A 19,598-nucleotide genomic window follows, 5' to 3' on the forward strand; every position below is an offset into this window, starting at 1 on the left:
AGCCTATGCATTGTGCACAGAGTGGTCGGTGTCTCTCATAGGGTGTCTCTTGTGTGTAGAATGCGCTATCATTGGCTCTGGGGCGGGTGTGTCGTGTGACGTAGGCTACGTCATCTAGCGCGTCTGTCTTGGCAGCTAGCCAGTTACTACAGGCGGCAAATTGAAGCAGTGAAGTTGTTAACATGGGTGGCGAGACGGAGGACGAAGATGACAGTGTGTCAACAAAGACTGACAGGCCAGTAAAAAAGAAAATGAAACGTTCGACCTACTTTAATAATGACTGGATGAAAAATGACAAATACTCCACATGGCTAAAGCAAACACCAGGCGATCCACTATATGCTACTTGCTCCGTAAGCTCAGTTAAAATTCTGGTTAAACATGAAGGCAAAACTGCTTTGGATGACCATGCTAAAACGAAGAAACATCAGAGTCGCGTTCAAGTAACCAGACAAACAAAGGCAATTTCATCATTCATGATTACAAAAAGCTCAGAGGACAAAATTACTGTCGCCGAATTAACAGCTACCTATCACGGTGTGCGACATGGCCATAGCTACCTGTCAACTGACTGTGGGAACAAGGTCAGTGCAAAAATATTCAGTGACTCTGATATTGCAACTAAAATGTCTTGTGGCAGAACTAAATGTGAGGCCTTAGTGGAAAATGTGTTGGCACCATTTAGTCAGCAAAGATTAGCAGCAGAGTTGCAGAAAGCGCACTATTTTGCAGTATGTTCTGATGCATCCAATTCTGGTCACACAAAATTGTTTCCCTACACAGTCCAGTATTTCTGTGCATCCGAGGGTGTGAAGTATGGATTGTTAGACTTTTACGACGACTCCAACGAATCTAGTGAAGCCATATTCAAACAAATAGTGTCTATTACTGAGAACAATGGACTTTCAGTCAGCCAGATCAGTGCCTATGGTGCAGATAACGCATCAGTTAATTATGGTCGGCACAACTCAGTTTTTCAGAAACTCAGAGAAGCTAACCCACAAATTGTGAAGGGCAATTGCAAGTGTCACATCATAAACAACACTGTCAAAGCAGCTAATTGTGTCTTTAGTGCTGGAGGGTGTGACGTGGAGGCCTTTGTGCTGAAGGTGTATAGTGAATTCAGTTGTTCTGCTAAAAAAGTGGAATTGCTTAAGGACTTCTGTGAATTTACTAATACAAAATACAGGGAGATTCTGAGGCATGTCCCCACACGCTGGCTGTCTTTGCTGCCAGCGATACAGAGGATTTTAGAGTGTTGGCCAGCTTTAAAGTCTTATTTTGTATCCCTGGGAAAGGAGGACTGCCCAAGTATCATCTGGACATTTGTGTGTGGTACAAGTGATGCAGAAAATGTAGACTGTACTGTAGCTGAATGTATCCTTGCATTCATGCACAATGTGATGCAAGAATTTGATTCATCTATTAGGGTGCTCGAGAGTGACAGTGCTACTGTGATTGACGTTTACTCTGTGATGAACCGATTGCGCAGTCAGCTGATCGCAAGGCGCACAGACAAATTCTATGGCAGCAAAGCAAAACAAATACTGAGGAGCCTTTTACCCCAGCAACAGGAACAGTTCAGGAGCCTGGTGGACAGATTTTTTGAGAAGGCAGTGCTGTATCTTGAGGATAAATTTGACTTCAATGACCAGGTTCTTGCACACATTGGCTGTCTCAGCCTTCATGAAGAAGACAAGCTGTATGGTGATGTAGTCATTCTGAATGAGGTCTTACACACCATTCCAACAGACCTTACCCCAGACAGAAAGTGGGCCTATTTTTTTAGCAAGGCAACTGAATCCACCGAGCTGTTGAAAGTAGTTGCTTTTATTTTTTCCATACCAGTCAGTAATGCCTATGCAGAAAGAGTGTTCAGTCATATGGAGGATGTTTGGTCCGATAAAAGAAACAGACTGTCAGTTGCAATGGTGAAGTCTGAGCTTCAGGTCAGATTGAATTTCAAATTGTCATGCACTGAATTCAAGACATTCATTGAAGAACAGAAACCACTGATAGCTGCAGCAAAGGGAAACGCAAAGTATAGATGGAAGACTAGGTAAGCTAAGGCCTATTTATGTATGATTTTGTTATTCCAATGTCTGATTGAGACATACTAAATAAAAGTGGCTATAGATGGTATGGTAAATGCAAATCTAATGTCATCCCTCTACTTATTTCTTTAGCAAAGAGGAAGCAAAAGCAAGCACAAGCACCAGTATCTAAGCAATCAGGTAAGCTATAAGTTAAGTAAGATAAGTGAGAATACTTGAGATGTTTAAAATATTCATGAGTCACGACTATGCTCAATCTTACTGCACAAAGGCCAATTTTGTCTTGTGGGTCTAATGTCTAATGGACATTTTCACTTGTGAGCAAAGCGGTCGGTCAGGTCATCGATATGTCCAGGTTTTTTATAAGACATAGGTGGCAACCCTAGTGCACCTGCTACCTAGAAGTTATACTTTTATTATTTTTTGAATGCTACCTGAAATGTGTCTTTATTCAAGAAATGCATTTGATACAGTTTAAAATGTGAGGTAAACTTTGAGAAAAGAAATTAGGGACTGAAACCCTATGAATAGCCTGTGAATAGCCAGTCGTTAGTAGCTATAATGCAGACAAAAGAAATGCATATTTAGAGCCATAACCAGGCTGGAGAGGTGTGAATGTGTGCAGGGGGAGACTGAGACTGAATGGGGATCGTCTGCACCACAAAACAATAGAGACAATATACTGGATAGATGGTTAGAAGATGACAATAAACATCAGTAGCATTTTAGCGTCAAATCAAAATAAAGTCATTTGACATGGTCTTGAAAAACATTTAACCAAATACAGAGTTTTGGACTTATTATCTTCAGATTTTAAACATAGAATGTTTAGACATATGGCTTTAGCTGTAGTGCATTTCTAGATTGCTCCAGTGCCAACTTCAATTTTATTTTCATGAGGATGTTTCATAAAAATTAATTTCTAATAATTTTACAAAACTTTGAAGCTATTTATAACATTTTTTGTCATTATGACAATAATTAATTCTACATTTACAATAAACTGCCAGGTGTCAGCTTTCAAATGAGATCATACTTGTGCTTTTAATGCAAAGGGTTCATGAACTGTATCTGTTTCAGTTTGGGTATGTCATTTCTGGGGATTTTTCAAAAGTGGGGTTGCAGCTTAACAGGTTGCTCACAATGCTTAACAATGCTACTCACTTGCACACTCACCGTTTCTTCGCACAAACGAAACCAAGGCTGCGTCCCAACCGGCATAAATAACCCTTTCGGAGGGCACTTCGAAGGGAGAATAATTGCGATCGTCACGCTATTATATCGTTTCAAATAATTTGTAATAAAGAAAGCAAATTGTGTAAAACCTGAGCACCTCGACTTTAAGTCATCCAAGTCACTTAAAGTGGATGGTGAAAGCTTCGAAAGAAATAGGCTATAGGGTCGATAGCTCTGACCCAGATAGCAAAAAATATCGGCACGGCTTCTTTTTGCCGCCGGCCCCAAGCTGTCGGCTATAGGTGCGGCCCGCTGGCGGCGATGAAACGTTTGCCGCCGAATACGTCACTCCCAAATTTTGCGAGATGCCGCCGGCGAACAGCCGCCGGGCCGCCGACTTCATTCTCTCTGGCGGTTGCCGCCGTCTAAACGAACCGCGGCCGGCTGGCGGCAAGCCGCTTTGAAATCGACCAGCCATGAGTGAAACTGACAGCATCTTAACTACTTTTCACATTTAAAGCGATTATAATTATTATGTGAATTATATACATTTTTGTTGTTGCTCCAAAGCCATTAGGGGTTATAACAGATTTGACTCTGATTCCATGATAAGGTTTAGGAAATTACATTTAAATTACTTTGAAACTCTGAAGCGATAATATGTAAAATATATAGAATTATTTTATTCACTTAAGGTGACAATTCTTTACATTTCTTTGATTTATGCACAATTTGAGATGCACCAATAGACCAAACAGAATTCCTTTTGTAAAACTTACTTAGCAATAAATATCTTTCTGATTCTGATTAGTTTTTAAAATAAATATTTCATTCATGGTATGAACAATTTAGCAGAATAAATGGATGAAGTTAGATTTTTCACCAATGCTTGAAATCAGTGAACAGTGAAAGACATCTGCAACTTGGCCAAAATCTTGGGTTTGCTTTATATTTTATTATTAATTTGCAACCATGGTAATGTCTATGAGAAACATGAAAATCCCTGTTTTGACCTGAAGGATAAAGTGAAATATTTATAAATATTTTGTCTCTCTGTCACTCCGGGAAATTGTGGTTATGTCTTTCATTGTTTTACAAGCTCAATTTTTTTTTTTTTTTACCTTTTACATGTATAAGGGATTACTTTGCAGTCTGCAATTGCGAGTTTTGCGACCTGTACAAATGTTTAAGAAAGTGTTAAAGCACAAACAGAGAAGTACCTCCACCGGTCGAGAGGGGCAGCACCTAAAAAACTGAAGCAGATTTACTCGTCTCGTCACACGGTTTCAGTATTTGGAGAGAGGGAAGATACGATCTTTTAAGTAAGTACATTTTTCCTTTTTGTGTAACGCAATATTACTATGTTCATTTTTGACATTGTTTTTAGTTCTTCTTAAAATCTGTTCTTGCCTAACTAGTCAAGCTAAAGTAAGTTAGCCTTGTTTGCAAAGTTTCCGCCATAGCTAGGCTAACGTTACTTGGTTTCTTCCTGGCGTTGAGTTTTTTTCTTCTTCTAAGTATGTTTAACTGTTATGTATGTTTATACAAGTGTGAGTACATGTGGTTTAAGATAGTATTGGTCAGTCGAATTAACTAACGTTACAGTTCCTGAACTACGGACAATTATTCTGCCGCCTGCGTGGTAATGGTAACGTTAGCAAAATCTTCACGACAAGAAAGACTGATCAGTATAACTTGTGTTGTTTTCTAACTAAACATAATTATGCTGCTAGTCTAGATTACAGTGTTCGCTACCACATGCTGTTTCACCTTTTTTACACACTGAGTTCAAGCATGTTCTAACGTTACATGTTAAATGTATCTAGCTACAGTAGGTAGCCAAACTTTACATCTAGAAAGACTTAGTTTAACTTTTGGTGTTTTCTTACAAAAATAACGATGTAGGTTGTTTATATGATTTTGTTTGTCTGAATATGGTTTTCTGTTGATCCACTTGTGAAAATTACTGCTTTTTCGAAGGGGTGAGCATTTTAATGTTGTTGATTTTGCCTGAAATTTTTTTATCAAAAAGTATACTTTATGCTAATGTGTCTTCTATTTTAGATGCTTCACATTGTTCAGTTTATCAACAAGGAGGATCTGCCATTTGCAGTGGTTCCGCAAGAGTGGCTCAACGAAGGGCATGTGCCATTGGCCCCCATTTAACCTCCGCAAAAAAGACAAAGGAACAGTTTAGCCATCCGCTGCACACCTCCACACAGCACCTGGGAGAAACATCATTTTAAGTTCATGAAGGGAGCAGGTAAATGGGTCTGACTTGTACATTTGATTTTCCTTTATTTCATCTGTGTAATTTATTTGTCTGTTTATTGTGGATAACGGAATCTTTCATTCATTATTATTATTATTATCATCAAATTTCTGTTTCCTCTTTCTTAGAACCAGGTTTCTCCCCAGTAATCCAGAATCCGCCAAGAGTTTGAGTACAAGTAAGTGATGTTATTTGTGAAGTTTTTTTGTCTTGGAAACTATTGCTTCTATTTAAAGTTGGCATGAACTGGAAGTTACAAACGACTTTTCTCCAGTGTTGTGACGTATTTCCAAGTGAAAGGGAATATTGAATAGAGGAGCAGGGTTCTCTTACGAGAGGTACTCTCGTACTGCGTAAATCTTACGCTAGGGGAAAATCTCTTTTCCGCGAGATACTGAAGCCAAAAAATTATCCTTAATTTTGAAATAATGTAAAACGCGTTGCAGCAGCATGCAGACACAGGCGAGACGGCTTGTGCGCCTATTGGCTGCCCTGCGGCAACTGCAGCAGCCTATCGATAAGGCCCACTCGTGACGTCAGCTCCAATGGGGGCGCTTCGCGCCCAATACGTCACGTCCCGCCAGAATGGGCGTGGTCTAGGGCTATAAACATAGCTTCGAGAGGCTAGCTCACTGATTTTTCATCTCTTCAGCGAAGCTCTCGCATCGCTGGATCCGGAGAGAAGCCGCGCCGTCTGAAAAAGCCTTTCAGCGGGACGAGTCGACACTCTGAAGCCGCTGGCCGCGCCGCCTTCAGTCGCCTTCCTGCTGCGCTATCCGGCGTTATATCCTTTCTCTGCTACTGTGTTTTGTGTATGTGTGTGTGCTCGCCGCCGCGACACACACTCTCATTGCACTAAAAGAGCCGAGCGTCTTTTTCAAGACGCCCCTTTCCTGAGGATCACGCAGCTCTCGCGCTCGCGCTCGCTGACGGCGACCGCCCTCACTGCGAGCCAGTTACTGCCTGGTGACTCTGAGGACTCACCTGGCATCCTTCTCCGAGACTGCTCCTCCGCCCCCCCCAACCCGCAAAGCTCGCCGGTGCGCCCGCTTGCCTTGCCTGCTTGGGGGATGATACCTGCTCTCCCTCTGTTCGAGCCGCGCAAACCGCGCCGTTCACAGGGGATGTCAGGAGCGGACGGTCACGGGGCTAGCTTTCTCTCTCCCTCTGTTCGAGCCGCGCAAACTGCGCCGTTCACAAGGGAGGCTGGAAGCGGACGATCGGGGTTAGTTTTTCTTTACGTTACAAGAAAGCTACCCTGCCCTTGCGCCCCATTCACGCGTCACTCACCGGCGAAAAGACAACTCAGTTCCCTGATTAGGCGACTGGAAATATCAATATTGCAGCAAACGAGCCTGTTGTAACACGCACGCTTGCAAGCAAACGCCGAAGAAAACATGTTGACGCTCTCTTATATGCTCATGCATCTATACACCTTTGTGTTCCCCCCCTGTGGCTCAGTGGCGGAATCTTAGGTTTTTCGCACGAGGGACCGGGGTTCGAATCCCGGTCTAACGGCAGATATATTATGCAGCCAATGCTTCGCTCTGTCAGTTCCCTGAAAGGCGACTGCAGATGTGCATTTTGCAGCCAACGAGCGCGCTGTACAACCCGCTCGCCTGCACCCAAACACCGTTTCTATGGTTCCCGTGCGTCACTGGCGAAAGGAGAAAAGGGTGTTTTTAGCCCCGCTGCGGCCGGGCCGACCTCCACTCCTGACACATTTCTCATTCCCCTCTTAAGTTCAGGTGACTGGAAATGTCAATATTGCAGTGAGCGAGCCTGTTGTTTTGCACGCACGCCTGCAAACAAACGCCAGCATGTTGACGCTCTTTGATAATACTCGCGCTACTGAATGTCTATGTGTCTTCCTCTGTGGTCCAGTGGTAGATCGTCAGATTTTCACGCGAGAGACCCGCGATCGAATCCCGGGTCTACCGGCAAAACACACTTTTTGCCGTCAATTCTCGCTCTGGCAGTTCCCTGAAAAGGCGACTGCAGATGTGTATTTTGCAGCCAACGAGCGCGTGGTACAACCCGTTCGCCTGCACCCAAACTCTGTTTCTATGGTTTCCGCCTCTGAAGTTCAGATGACTGGAAATGTCAATATTGCAGTGAACAAGCCTGCTGTAATACACGCACGCCTGCAAACAAACGCCAGCATGTTGACGCTTTCTGTTTCTATGGCAACTTCTCGCTCGTTCAGTTCCAGTAAATGCGACTGTTCCAGTGTATTCTGCAGTAAACAAGTCGGCGAAATAGCCCGCTTGCCTGCACACAAACGCCGCTTTTACGGCTACCCAGATAAATCCCATAAGAGTGTATTTTCTGGTGCCACGGCCGATGGTGTTACGAATGTAGACGAAATTCCTACACACAAACACAGCCCGTCACACAGGGCTCGCGCACATGAAATCGACCCAGGTCGATTGCGCATTAAACGTGGTAAATGTGCCCACTGCCCAGTGCCCACAAACACTACGTTCCGCATATCTCAAGGTTTCTGTAAAAACAAAACCAACGTGCATTCGCTCTGCTCAGGCTGACAATGCTCTCAGTGTTGTAAATGTGCCCGCTATCCCGCGCCCACATTCACACATAGACATGACAGGTCCTACGGGACTCGCCCAGCCCTCCCCTCTCGGTTGACCACCGCAAAGGAGTCGAGCGCGGGCAATCTGCCCGCTGTTATCAGCGCGCCCCCTGCCTCGAAGCGCGACGCTTATGTTACAGCACACCGAAGCCCCTCTGTCGCTGAGCGACCAGAGCGCGCTCCGCATTCAGCCCCTAGCCATTCGTGCAGATGCATGGGCAAGGCTACCCGGGGGTTTTGAAGTGGGTGCTAGACATTATAGAAAGAGGCTATTCGCTACAGTTTCGCCGACGCCCTCGCCGCTATGTGACGCGCGTCGAAGCTACGGTAAAAACAGAAGTAGCACCACCTACTTCGAGCCGAAATTTTGAAACTGTTGAGCAAAGGGGCCATAGAGCCTTTATCTCAAGCTCAGAGTGAAGGAGGGCTATACAGCAGATACTTCCTGGTACTGAAAAAAGACGGGGGTCTCAGACCCATACTAGATCTAAGGCAACTGAACAGAGTGCTTGCGAAGCAACAGTTCGGAATGCTCACGACCAGAAAAACCCTCACGCACATTCGCCGAGGAGATTGGTTTGTGTCAATAGATCTGAAAGACGCATATTTTCAAATACAAATAGCGTCACGTCACAGGCGACGTTTGAGATTCGCCTTCGAGGGCCAGGCATATCAGTGCTCAGTCCTACCGTTCGGCTTGTCTCTAGCCGCTCGCACCCCTCAGACTACAGGGCATGCGAGTATTGAACTACTTGGACGATTGGCTGATTCTAGCTCAATCTCACTCGGTGCTCATAGAGCACAGGACCATTTTGCTCGATCACCTCGAGAATCTGGGTCAATTGGGCGAAGAGTTCTCTGTCTCCCAGACAGATAATATCTTTTCTGGGCACAGAACTGGACTCGCTGTCTATGATAGCGCGACTGTCACCAGAGCGCGTACTAGACATTCAGCGCGCAGCGAGCTCTTTCCGCTGCGGCGCATCTGTCCCGCTCAAGAAATTTCAGAGGATGCTAGGTCTCATGGCCTCAGCATCATCAGTACTTCAGTTGGGCTTGCTTCGCATGCGCCCGCTACAGTTCTGGCTGAAAGCGCAAGTACCGCGCCGAGCGTGGGCTTCCGGTCTGCTTCGTCTCAAGGTCAATCAGAAATGCATCGCAGCTCTGAAACCTGGGAAAGCAAACGACTTGTACCAATCAGGTGTTAGCCTGGGGACTTCCTCGAGTGTGAAGGTAGTGTCTACGGACGCCTCCACCTTGGGATGGGGAGCACTGCTCAAGGGCAGACCGTTCTTCGGCCAATGGTCAGAACGGGAGAAGCTTCTACACATAAACTGCCTCGAAATGTTGGCAGTAGACAACGCACTGACGCGTTTTTGTCCCTAAATACTAGGACACCACGTCCTGGTCCGCTCGGACAACATGTCAGTGGTGTCCTACATAAATCGCCAGGGCGGCCTCAGGTCCCGAAACCTGCAGAGGGTGACAGAACGCTCCTGGTGTGGGCTCAGCGCAACCTGCTCTCGCCGAGAGCAGCGCATATGCCAGGGCTCCTGAACGTAGGACCGGACAGACTGTCCAGAAACAATGTTCCGACAGGCGAATGGCCTCTACACCCACAGACAGTCCAGCTGCTGTGGAAGAAATTCGGCAGAGCGGAAGTAGACCTGTTCGCGTCTCAAGAAAACGCTCACTGTCTGGAATTTTTCTCCAAGAGCAGGGACGCGCTGGCTCACGTATGGCCCCGCCGCCCGCTCTATGCCTTTCCTCCCGTCTTTCTCCCGCCTCAGGTGATAGAACGGATCAGAGAAGGATGCTCAGTGCTACTCGTAGCGCCGTTCTGGAAAAACCAACCCTGGTTCCCAGTTCTGATGCAGCTAGCAAGCACTGCCCCATGGCCAGTGCCAGTGAGGAGGGACCTCCTCTCTCAGGCCAAGGGCTCGTTTTGGCATCCGCGCCCAGAGCTGTGGTCCCTTCATGTTTGGGCCATCAACGGGTACCCGCTGACCTCCCCAAGCGGAGTGTTAAACACGATCACACAGGCTAGAGCTCCGTCTATGCGACGTCTCTATTCCTCGAAATGGTCAGTGTTCTCCAGCTGATGCACAGCTCGTGGCGTGTCGCCCCTAGACTGTGGGGTGACGGAGGTTCTCTCCTTCCTACAAGAGCTGTTGGACAAGGGCAGGACCCCTTCCACGCTCAAAGTGTATGTGGCGGCCATAGCAGCGTTATCAAAAACAACGCTGGGTCAGTCAGTAGGAAGGAACGATTTAGTCATCGTCTTCCTTAGAGGAGCTAAGAGACTGAATCCTCCCAGGCCTCCCTCAGTCCCTGTATGGAACCTTTCTACAGTGCTGGAAGCCATGAAAGGTGACCCATTCGAGCCTTTACAGACGATTGATCTTAAACACCTGTCTTTCAAGACAGTGTTTCTTCTGGCTCTCGCTTCAGTGAAGCGCACAGGGGACTTACACGCGCTCTCAGTAAGCGCGACGTGTATGGAGTTTGGGCCTAATGACTCAAGAGTTATACTCAAACCTAAGCACGGTTATGTTCCAAAATCCCTCAACACACCGTTTAGGGCGCAGGTCATTCCCTGTCAGCCTTACCGGTCTCTGACGAGGAAGGAGACGCAAGCTTCCTTTGCCCAGTCAGAGCATTAAGAGCTTATGTGTCTCGCACGTCTGTTTTCAGACAGACAGAGCAGCTCTTTGTTTTCACTCTACGGACGTTCTAAGGGACTTGCCGTGTCGAAACAGAGCCTATCCAGTTGGATAGTTGATGCTATAGCGCTGGCTTATACCTCTAAGGGCTTACAGTGCCCATTTGGAGTCAGAGCACACTCCACGAGAGGCGTGGCCTCGTCGTGGGCTTGGTCTAGTGGGATTGCCTTGCAAGATATCTGTATGGCGGCAGGCTGGGCCTCCCCGTCTACATTTATAAGGTTTTATAACCTAGAGGTTCCCGCCTTGCAGGCTAAGCTGCTTTCGGTCTAAAATCGGTACTGTCTGCCCTGATGTGTTCGGGCCAGAATACTGAAACTGCTTGAGCAAATGCTCGCTGTTGGATCGCGCAGCTCTATGGGCAGTGTGTAAGACCCACTATATTCGTCAGTCCAGGCCGGGGGTCGCCCTGACTGTACGACACATCATCAGTATAACTGCTCCTTATAAGATGTTATATTATTACAGGAATGATGCTATTCTAGCCACTCTTTCCTGGGCTCTCTGTGAGTCCATTATGATCATGTACTATATGAGCCCGGGCACTTGCCCTTGGGACTTTGGTGCTGGATCTTAGCATGCACGGCGTTTTACACTGTTTCCCCTAGCGTAAGATTTACGCAGTACGAGAGTACCTCTCGTAAGAGAACGTACTCGGTTACTAACGTAACCTCGGTTCTCTCTAGAGAGGAAACGAGTACTGCGTATCTTGCCGTGCCTGCACACGCTCTGGTTCGCTTCGGCGATGAAAAACCAGTGAGCTAGCCTCTCGAAGCTATGTTTATAGCCCTAGACCACGCCCATTCTGGCGGGACGTGACGTATTGGGCGCGAAGCGCCCCCATTGGAGCTGACGTCACGAGTGGGCCTTATCGATAGGCTGCTGCAGTTGCCGCAGGGCAGCCAATAGGCGCACAAGCCGTCTCGCCTGTGTCTGCATGCTGCCGCAACGCGTTTTACATTATTTCAAAATTAAGGATAATTTTTTGGCTTCAGTATCTCGCGGAAAAGAGATTTTCCCCTAGCGTAAGATTTACGCAGTACTCGTTTCCTCTCTAGAGAGAACCGAGGTTACGTTAGTAACCGAGTACGTTTTACTCTAGCGCTCCTCATCTCCATCTCTGCTCATAGCAGACTAATGGTTTGAGGGGAGTTGCTACGCCCTCACGCCATTGCACATGACCGGAAGAGAAGTCGTTTCGAGGGGGGAGGGAAGGGTAACGTATTTGATTAAAGATTATAAGGGTACATGAATAAAAAAAAAAAAATGAAGTGCAGAGACGAATCATTTACATAAACACTACAATATTACATATAAAAATACAAATTGTAAAATTTGATTTCATGCTGACTTTAAGATGATGAATCCTTTAATCATAATCTGTTTTTCACTAGGACACTTGATGGGATTCGCTGCAGCAGTTTCTGGATGAAAGGTGTTGAGGTGTGTTGTACATTCCATTAGCTTTGCAAAGTTCAATTATTGTTTCATTACTGAATATGCAATACTCTAGCCTGACTACGTCAGACTTCGTACTTCCGCTCAATTTCATTTCGCTTCTGTACTCAGTCTGAGACAGCGTCAGAGCTTTCCGTTTTCCTCCGGCCTGAAAACAGCCGGCCAATCAACGAACAGAGGGCGGGCTGAGAGCCGTGACGTAGACGCTGATTGTACTGTGGATGCGTAGATTTACTTAAGAAATCTGCAAAAGTCGTTCACAGCCATGTTCACTCCGGTATTTCGCTCGATGGTTTTGTTTTCGCATCATACATGTGTTTACAGTGGAAGTTAGATGCGGCTGAGCATGCGCATAACACACGCCATAACCAAACGTTATGTGATTGGCTTACGGGTAACCAATGATTTTAAACTTCAGACAACCCCCCCCCCCCCCCCCCCCCGCAAGAAAGAAAACACTTTTCAATTATGCCATGCCAGACTCTGTCTACGAAGCAAAGCGAAGTAGCAGAGTTTGGTATTACCAGGCTAGCAATACTCTGCATTGAAATGAAAGCTGTTATGTTTGCTCCCCCAGCTCATCAAGTACTAAGCTTTACACCCCCGGCAGCAAATTTACCCTGGCAGCATATGGGTGAAAACTCTGGAGGTATGTAATACGTTGCGCTTTACTAAGTGTTACATTTAAGTCTAATTCATTAAATGTATGCAATAACTTCAAACATATTTTTACATGTCAATGATTATCAATAGGAGGGAGAAAGTCATTGCTCTATTGTTGGCCCTTGTACTCCAACGGCATCTCGTGTCAAGCATGAAGTTTTCAGCTGTGAAGGTATATTCTAACCCTATGTCTTAATGTCCAGTGTTTTAACAGTATTGCAAATAGTGCCTTTAGTTGTTTGTTTTATTTTATTTTTTAAATGTAGAACCAAGCCCTGAGGGAAAGCAATGCACGAGCAGGTGAGAACTTGCACTGTTTCTTAAATTGTACTTTTTTGTGTGTGATGTAAGTCCAAAATTACCATATGCCTTTCATTTTGTAGCTTCGGATGACAGCGGCTTACTTCAAGAGCAGGTGAAGCAAGTTCAACAAACAATGTTGAATACGTTTGCTTGCACTGGGCAATCAGGTACAACTTACAAACAGCACCTCTGGTTGTTGGTTTAATTCCCACTGGGGCTACCTGTACATGTAGTAGACCTAGATATAAATGTCATAGTTTAGTAGTTGAGGGACCAGGACTGACTATTTTATTCTGGGAAACCCTATAGGTGCAGATCAGACCCTTATGCTGTGACGTCTTGCAGAGTTTGGCGATGTTGTGTCTGTTGGAGTTATCCCTGTCAGGGGATCTGTTACTCCCCCTACACACCCAGGAAGATTTGCCGTGTCTTGACAACAGTTTGAAGCAGGATTAAAAAGCTCCAAGAACAATTTGTAAGTTTGCTGATTATAACGCCATAGAGTAATCTAAAAAGTAAAATTTAAGATTGTGTACTGCATATATTACAGTCTGAATCCTTAGCCTTTCACATTTTTTATTTATTTATGAGAAGCTTCAGAGAAATGTAATTTGTAACACTTTTTTGGATTTTCAGCTCGGTGTGGGGGATAAAGCATGTTTTAGAGACATGTTCCTTTAGACCATTGTACAAAGTAAGTTGGATATTTTTTAAATTATATTTAAGTAGATGTGTATGGCTTCATGCAATTCAAATGAAATGACAGATCTGTATTTTCTAAATTAGCCATCCGGAAGAACCTGGCAACCCAGGATGCCACTGATGAAGCGGTCTAGGTTAACGTTTCGCGTTACCTGAAAGGAGCATCTGACCGTGAAGGCAGAAAAAGGCACCGCACAGCTGAGAGGGACCCACAGCCGACCACTTAGGCTGACTACTGACACCCCAGAATCACTGACAACTGGAATCCTTTCTTTATCTTGCAGTCAGTAACATCAAGACCCCTAAAGAAGTCAGAAGTGTCACACTATACTCACTAACTGTGGAAATTACTTTCTTTTTTTTCTTTTTTCAAATAATGCTTGTAAGTCCTTGTGCCACATGGTCAGCATTGCAGCTATAATGGTCTATTCTACTCCAGAGCTTTACTATAAATTACTACCACTTAACCTATTGTTAGAAATGGCTTGTAAATGTGATGTCATACTTTGATTTATTTGGTATCCTGCACATTATTTCGTATCAAGTATTCTCTTTACTTGTCATAATGTTTACAGGTAATTTTTTTCACCCTAGAGCTGTCCTCTTTATATGAACAATTATTGTAAGAGTTGTAATTTGCTTGTAAGGCTGTTTTTTGTTTGTTTGTTTTTTTTACCAAAATTTAATAAGAAACCTGCATGTTAGTATATTGATTTATTTATTTTTCTGTTATGTTTCAGTGATCTGACACATCTTGTTTAAATGACAGTTAATGTACTTTGAAATGTGGAATAAAAATGCCAAATGGATATTTGTCTGGTTGGAGCAATCATTATTCTTGAAAACTGCATGCTATAAATATTAAATATTATATATATATAGCCAGAATAAGCGGCGGCAGATCGCGCGAAAATAGCGCTTGCCTCCAGCGGGCCGCGGAAGGGCCGCCTTAAATAAAACGGCGGCGGGACGGCGGTTGGCCCGCGGGCCGGCCGCGGAACGAAGGCGGTAGGAAGGCGGCTGCCGCTTTTAAAAAGCGGCTGCCGCCGGCGGTGCGCCGTCCAACGTGTTTGCGATGTCGCCATTCTGCCGCTTCTACTGCCGCCGGAGCGCCGACGGTGGGCCGCCGACTCATTGCTATCTGGGGAATACCACACATCCCAGCTGTTGCGAAATCAATGACGTCGACACAACAAACTAACAAGGAACTGCTTCTAACCACAGGTCAAGAGCTGTCGTTCCAACCACACAAGTTTGCGATGTTCGTTTGAACTATGGTTTCGGGAAAAACACCAAATCGTTGGACTATCAGTCCCTCCAGAAAAACGCGGAGTTTTTTTGTGATTGTTGCGGGCAAAAATCCTTGATTATGCGGCAAGATTTCTTAAAAAATGCGATGGAATATGCGGGATATTTATGCAATTTTATGCGATGAAATTGCGGGAACTTGCAAAAATTGCGGGAACTTGCAAAAACTGCAGTTTGATGAAAAAGAGAAAAAAAAGTGATTGCCCAACACCAATTACATTAATAGTGTAATAAATGTCTTCATTTTAGTTTGAATGGGAAAGACGAGGTGTAGGCTATTCACCCTGCTTAGGGGGATGCGATCAAAGCCTGGAGTGGAGCAAAAGCATGTTCCTCTCTCCACTCTAAGCGTTCTGCTATCACTCCACTCCTGATCCACTCCGGGTTTTCCAGTCCCGCTCACGGAAAAACTGCTCCATGTTCACTCATTTTTAAGAAAGTTACAGAAAACAACTTCTACAAACAATTTTAATTTGCCAACATTTGATAATAATAAATAAAAGTGCATGACGTGCAAATCAGATAACAATCAAGTGCAATATAAACATGTTTTGTCAGGGCATCACTCCCGAACCAGCATCAACACTCCATTTTCAACATCTGCTTAACTTACTTCTTCACACCACAGACACGTCTTTTTGCCTTCTGTGTCTGACATGATTTAACTTCTCCCCAGTTGTTCCATGAAAATCTGCAAAGCACGGCCTGCGGTGTAAGATACGACCGGATTTTTGTGAAATATGCCTATCGCGGGGTTTGCAGCTTTTCAATGATGTCGCGTAATTACGTCACTTCATAACGTTCCCATGGCAACAGGGGAAATGGCTGCGCTTGTGTGAAGTAAACCCAACATTTGTCAACTTTCTGCTAAGATATATATGTGACTTTTTGCAACGAAAATGCGGGGATTATGAAATCATGTAAGCCCGCATATTTTGCACGCGGAAATCTGCAATTTATGCGGCAAAAGTGCGGCGTATTTAAAAAAATGCGTCCCCCGCATAAATATGCGGACTTTGGCTGATTATGCATGGAATCATGCGATCGCATAATCGCGTTTTTCTGGAGGGACTGGACTATGTTAGTAACGACGGAACTTGCGAGCATAGTTGGCTAACGATGCTTTCGGGAAACGCACCCCTGGACTGCTACAAGGTCAGACTAGTGTAATATTGTGATGTGGTTTTGGGGTCCAGTTAATGTTTAGTTTGCAATATCAACTTTATTTCGTTGTAGGCTAATTTATCAGGCGAAATGGATGCAGACGAATGCAGCGAAATGAAACGAAACCGAAACTAAACACAAAATGGGCGATTTTACGGCGATAATCAAAAGTAGAGAGCTATTTTGAAATCAGACTTTGTTTGGAATGACTAAACGAATAGATTTTTCTAAAAAAACGCGTACGGCAGGACATGTTGAGTGCGACACAGTTTGGCTTGAAGCATGCAGTCATAAGCAGGACAGTGCACCGACCGCCATTTTCTGTCAGCCGTAAACAAAGTTAATCTACACTACCCTACCGTAAGATAGTAATTAATGCATAATTATGATTTTTATTATGAAAAATATAACCTAACTGTAAGACACTGCGTAACAGTGAAGTTATTGTACAGTGAATATTTTTCATAACACAAAAATCATACAAATTATGCAAAAATACATGGGGGGTGGGGGTTCAGCCATGTTATTGAACTTTAATACATAAAGTAATACATCCTTTCCATTTAGCTTTTGGCCCGCAACAATAGAATAATAACAAACAAATAACATAAATATAAATATATATTATAACAAACAAATCCCAGATAGCACACGTACGTCTGGCCGATGTCAGAGAGCGTTTGCTAATGCTAATCGGCAATATGTCGCCCCGACGTCGGCATCTGATCGCAAATGATCTCCGGCCGATGTTTGAACGATGCAAAAGCTGTAAATCCCGGCCGCTCTGCATGGGCTTTATAGTCCCTTTAATTATAGGCCGAACCTTTCGGGCTACTCCTTTACATTAGACACCATGCTGCTTTCATTGACACACACACACACACACACACACACACACACACACACACACACACACACACATAATTTGCACTCAGAGATCACGCTGCAACATTCAGGAGCACAGAATCTAGTCAACGCTGCCCCGCGACTTTCATTAATAAAATAGCTTCAATACTGAACACATGCAACTTTCATTCCTCAAAATGGCCATATTCATTTGAAAAAAATAATTTGGGCATTTCCAATTTGACCATTTCTAATTGTTGACTTATTATTGTTATTATTATTTACGTATAAGACTTGTCCCCCTCAATGTAGCCTACAGCCCTGGGGCTACTTGACTATCCAACATAAAAAAACAGTAGCCTAGGTTAGGCTATAGTGACATAGAAAATTATCTTCTTATTTTTGTGTGTGTAACTGTCTCTAGTACAATGAACAGACAAGATTCAAAGTTAAGACGCTTTAATAAAACATAAAATAACTCCAGGAGAAGGGATTAAAAAGGAACAGGAACAATGTAGCCCCTCGATAGAGACAGGTTCTTCCTGACAGTTCCTGGCAAAACACAGGGAAAAGCAGTTAGAAGTTGCTTTAAAAAACTAATAGCCTACTACATCAACAAATACGTTTTAACTGTGTTCCTTTAGCCAGATCATGGGCTTTAGTCTTTTGATGTCTGCACCGTATTAGCCTAATTGAACACGTCTGTGCATATTAAAACTTCAGAATTATATTCGTATAGACGGTCAACAGTGATAAGGTAAAGCTAAGAGTGGTCCAGACCAACTTCACGAACGTATGACTTACTGAAGCTATACTTAACTAAGAACGTTTCGGGAAACACGTATTAACGATAAGGTACAGCTTAAAGTGTAACTTAAGAACGAATATAATACCATGGCTAAGTACAAAACATTCCCTTGTTTAAAAAAATAAAAATAAAATATTGTAATTTTCATATACAGTAGTGTTTTTTATAAATGAAAATGCAGAGGTGTAAAGTCCAGGGGTCAGAAAGTAGAAGTCCTGCCATATGTTTATTCCACCCATGAACTCAGTCAGCTGATTTCACTCATTAGTTCTCTCTCCTGGCTGAAAAACTGTGCTAATTAGCAAATCCAAGTGATTGGAACAAAATACTGAGGAAGACTTTTACTTTCTGAACCTGGACTTTACACCTCTTTTAAAATGTGCTGGTTGTTCATCAATTATTAAAGAGCGGTGCAGGGATGACATCAGAACCCGGAAGTCTAATTCGCCACTGGTTTTCTCAAGAAATAAAGCCTGTGGTAAACTTAGTATACTTTGACATTTTGTTTGACATGCACTAAACTGCACTCACTCATGTTTACCACATATTTAATTTTACTCATAAATTGAAAACCCCCATTATAAAACCCCATAGGAACATCTTGAGGGAACTTAGGCTTTGATGTAATTTGTGCACCACCCAACGATATACTAATCAGAATGTACATGGCAAATCACAGATGCAGGATGACTGCTATTGGTCACTAACCAACAAACAGATGGTAAATGAAGCTGAAAAAAGAGAGAAGAGAATAATTATTTTCATAGATAAATGCATTTGATGAGACTTTCCAACGCAGTGTGTGTGTTTGTATTGCTTCATAACTGTGCAGCCCATGGCCTGTCGTAGCCTCCCCGTAATTATGCCACTGTCGCAAAGCTGTATAGCCTACCACAAACACAACATTTATTCTTTCTTTATTATTTACAATTGGCCTACAAAAGTGGCTACTATTTATTTTTTGTAGAATTACAATTCTCTTTGTGCACAATAGTCTATACAGTTATACAGTCTTATAGATGTAGCCTATTCACGTTTAAACAGCCTAACATTAAACATGTAATCATTAAATGAATGTACAATTAATTAGGCTACCTTAAACATGTACAAACATTAAATTAAAACTTACAATTGACAAAAGCAGCCAACTCATGCTTTTTCTTTAGTAGCTATTTAAATCTTCACATAAAAAGTCCAGTGGGTCGTAGATAACTTTGTTTCGAGTGTCATCCATTGTGCAGTCTTTCTGTGTAGCTAGTTCTCGAACACGTCGCATGTTTATCAATGTCTTTTATGATGCAAAGCCATTGCACACAACAAACAATGCAGTGTATTTCACAATAATAATAATAATACAAATAAAACATTTCACCTCATTGCTATAGGCTATTTTTGCTATAGCCTACTCCTAAGTGTTTTGCTTTACCCCGGGCTTAAAATAAAAAGATGTCTGTGAAAAATAGTAGTATCATGTAATTAAATGCATTTATGGTGAGATTACTACATTTAAACCACAAACCATGTGCTG

General features: G+C 43.6%; 1 protein-coding gene and 1 long non-coding RNA gene across 2 annotated transcripts in view; one reads left to right on the forward strand and one right to left on the reverse strand.

Moving 5' to 3' along the window:
* Positions 1-3,256, reverse strand: part of LOC309492377 (uncharacterized protein) — a 232,020-nt gene extending 228,764 nt beyond the window's left edge. Inside the window, exon 1 of the mRNA XM_082161323.1 lies at positions 3,219-3,256. The gene's annotated coding sequence lies outside the window, so the exon portion shown is untranslated. The remainder of the gene's footprint in view (positions 1-3,218) is intronic.
* A 1,089-nt stretch (positions 3,257-4,345) lies between these two features.
* Positions 4,346-5,820, forward strand: LOC309513717. The gene is made up of 3 exons (XR_014211525.1): positions 4,346-4,552; positions 5,295-5,493; positions 5,631-5,820. It is a non-coding gene; the product is annotated as an uncharacterized lncRNA (long non-coding RNA).
* The last annotated feature ends 13,778 nt before the right edge of the window (positions 5,821-19,598 follow it).

This window comes from Leuciscus leuciscus (assembly GCF_965113295.1).
Source record: "Leuciscus leuciscus genome assembly, chromosome: 1".
In the NCBI taxonomy this organism is placed as follows: Eukaryota; Metazoa; Chordata; class Actinopteri; order Cypriniformes; family Leuciscidae; genus Leuciscus; species Leuciscus leuciscus.